Source organism: Sinocyclocheilus rhinocerous, unplaced genomic scaffold (assembly GCF_001515625.1).
Source record: "Sinocyclocheilus rhinocerous isolate Xijiao unplaced genomic scaffold, SAMN03320098_v1.1 scaffold24, whole genome shotgun sequence".
Taxonomy (NCBI): Eukaryota; Metazoa; Chordata; class Actinopteri; order Cypriniformes; family Cyprinidae; genus Sinocyclocheilus; species Sinocyclocheilus rhinocerous.
In genome coordinates, this window is record NW_015647124.1 from 1,857,399 (window position 1) to 1,861,317 (window position 3,919).

Below are 3,919 nucleotides of genomic sequence, written 5' to 3' on the forward strand. Positions count from 1 at the left end.
GTCACAAAGACAGGCATCTGAGATCGGCTCGATTTGAGAAAGGGGTAAAGATTTTAGTAGATAAACAAAAAACCACTGGGTGGATTTTTATCATTTTAGGGTGGTTGTGTACACACACTGCCAACACACATTTCAGTTCAAACAACTTGTAAAAGTGCATGTAGTATTATATGACCCCTTTAAAGAGATAGCCTACCCAACAATGTTGTTCCAAACTTGTATTTATTTCTTTTTTGTGGAACACAAAATATACCCAAAATAGTAATATTTGTAAATATATATATAATAAGTAATAAGTAAATATATAATACGTAATATAAATATTATTTGTAACTAAACAGTTTTGGTTCACTTTGACTTTCATAGTCTTTTTTTTTTCCATACTATGGAAGTCAGTGGGCCCCCAAAACTGTTTGGTTATCAATATTCTTCAAAATATTTTCTTTTGTGTCCCACAGAAGAAATTCATAGAGGTTTGGAATGACATGAGGGGGAGTAAATGATGACAGATTTTTCATTTTTGAGTGAACTGTCCCTTTAAGCACAAGCCTTTTCTTTTAAATGTATTTAAGTTAATTAGAAACAAATTCAGTCCAAAAAAACTGATTTTTGAAATACAACAATTGTACACAAACATTTTAGTGCCTTGTTAATGTGTCTTATACAGCCAGAGGAGGTCAAACATATATCAGTGTTTTCTTTAAGGTGTCAAACGACGTCTCACCAGTGCTGTGCTGGGTGGGAACTGTGTTCTGCTGATGGTACCAGTCATTTGCTCCACTCCAGTTTGAGGTGCTCTGGATTTTCAGCATGCTCAACCTCTCAAACATCATGAACCTGACCACTCCAGCCTCAGAATGGAAAGAGACACAAGAACTGATTTAATTTAGACTCCCTAAGACACAGTATGACCTTTGACCCTCATTTGTTTTTATACAGAAAATTTTAAAGGAACTATTCATGTGAGAGAAGGGTGAGTTTACACACGGTTAGTGTTCAAGTTAATTACAGTAGCATCGTTCTATACATATACAGAAAGAGTCTGTTACATGAGTGATTTTCCACTGTATATTTATTAATACTAACAGTATTTATTTATTATGTCTGCATGAGTTTGCCCTGGGTGTACAGATTTGTGCATTAGAAAAAATTAGAAATGTATGTGAATTGAAAACATACATACATGCAACATTACATTACATATTTATGACTTTCAAAAAAACATGCATTTACACATTACAATTTCTGTTGGCCAAATCAGTTGTTTGATATTTTAATAGGCTATATTTACATTTCACAAATTGTTTTGTGCCTATTTATTTATTTAATTATGATATATAAATTTAGCTGAAGGCTTTTAATTACAGGTTACCCTAGAAAACTAACTTTGTAGTACACTCTTAAAAATAAAGGTGCTTCACGATGCCATAGAAGAACCTTTTTGTCTAAATGGTTCCATAAAGAACCTTTAACATCTGAAGAACCTTTCTGTTTCACAAAAGGTTCTTTGTGGCGAAAGAAGGTTCTTCAGATTATAAAAAGGTAAGAAAGAGATGGTTCTTTAAAGAGCCTTTGACTGAATGCTTCTTTGTGGAACCAAAAATGGTTCTTCTATGGCATCACTTGAAGAACCTTTTGAAGCACCTTTATTTTTAAGAGTGTATCACAAGCTCATGTATGTGTTCAGTTAACCAAAACAAACAAAAATCATGTTTGACAGTATTTTATAGTAAACTCTAACATTGTTTCACAATATATTGTAAGATAACAGTTCTTTTACTCTAGCATTTTAAGTTTTTTTTTTTTTTTAATGACAAAAATTTACACTTTCTCTGTGTCAAAGTGAGACAATTAGCCCATGTCTAAAACTTGAAGTTTCCTGCCCACTTGCTTTGTTAACAATGAACTGTGTGTGGAGTGACGGAGAGATAGAAACGCATCTGCAGACACTTCTGCCCTGAGAGAGAGAGAGAGAGAGAGAGAGAGAGAGAAGAGTGACACAGCGTCACTCATCAGTGTCAAGTTTGAACTTAATGCCAGTGAGAGAAAGCAGCAAAAAGAAAGAAGAAAAAAACACTAGAGATAATGGAGTGATGAAAAAGAAGAAGGGAATGGCAGAGAAAAGAGCACAGTTTAATATTAATTAGCCTGCACATGTTAAAAGAACTGTGGGATTTGAGAGAAAAATGAGAGATCGTTGGACATTCCTGAAGTAGGAATGTTTGCATTTCTTCTCACACTTATTCATTTTATTGTGTTTGTTTTAGCATGACTGAATTTAGATTTGAGTTTATAGATAAATAGATGATAGATAGATAGATAGATAAATAGATGATAGATAGATAGATAGATAGCTCAAGATGCAAATATGTCAGCTGTTACAATTGCAAACATTAGAAAAATGCTGGGAAAAGTAATTTTGAATAAAAAATGTTGATTCAAATTATAAAATTAGATTTCAAACAATTGTCTTGTTTCATAAAATGAAACTAAGTAAAAACAAATGAGCAATTTTTGTCTCTCCACTGTTCATTGTGACTGAGAATAAAGCACATACTGTCACTAACTTTTTTTTTAAAAAGACATCAAGATTATCTCATTAGTTTATCCATGGAATAAAATACATGTCATGTCCTTATTTGGGAAAACTTGGAATTATATGGGTTAATTCAGTTAATTTAAGTCTGATTAAATAATATTTGATATGACCTTTCTCGCTGAATACATTAGATCATAATTGAACTTTTTGAAATAAATAGTAGTTGCTTTGAATTAAGCACAACGATTTACCAGAATTACTATTGTATATTTAATGCGATAAACACAATAAATGTTATGCTGGGGAAGGAATAATGAGAGAGAAATGAGAGTTGGATGAGGGTATAAATAAACCAGTGTGTGTGTGTGTGTGTGTGTGTGTGTGTGTGTGGGTTGGGGAACGGGGATGCCACATTATTTTATTTCCAGTTGACAAGACTTTACATCCCCTACCTTTGTCTCTCTCATACACTACACATACTGCTTTATTAAGCAGTTACATATTTAGAATCTATTTTGTGCTCTAAAGTACTAAACGAAAATATATTTTAAAATATATATAAAATAAAATGAATATATTATAATAAAATATATTATAATACAAATTATTATTATTATTAAAACAGATTTATTTATTTATTTTTATGTCCCCCTTGGTAGAAATCGCGATCTGGGGGCATCTAGATTGGACCAAAAGGGCACTTTAGTGTCGGCGATTAAAGGGACAGGGTCTCAAGCCCCCCAGGCCGAAATCATCAATTAGAACATTCTGTCAAACTATCCTATGAGTGCCTATAATATAAAATATAGGTTAACTAGGCCATTATATTATTGCAGTTATGTTATCAATCAACTTTGCCTGTGTGGATGATAGCACAAAAGACTTTTACAAAAATAAACATATAAGCAAACAAGCAAATAAATAAACCTTATGAAGGAGCATGACCCGGGACTCCACTAAAACAGTTCACACACACAATGCTCAAACCAAAAATACGCCCTTGATGATAATAATAATAATAATTGTTGTTGTTATTATTAAAGCATAAATCTTTGTATCAAAATGTTTTTAAAATCATGAGAAACATACATTTAGGCAAGTGTCCAACCTTTTGACCGTGTATGTTAATATCATGATGTATGTGCAGTATATCATACACGTTAACCAGGACTTTGGGTTGTGTACACAACATGTGCATTTTTTCTATGTGACCGTGTGCATGTGTCACTATGGTTATTCTCGTGCATGCGTGCATTTATGAACACAAGGCTCTGTGATCACGTGACCGTGTGGGTCCGAGTGTGTGTGTGTTTTCTTGCAAAAATTCATATAAGCTAGCTTTAGGACATGCATATATATATATATATATATATATATATA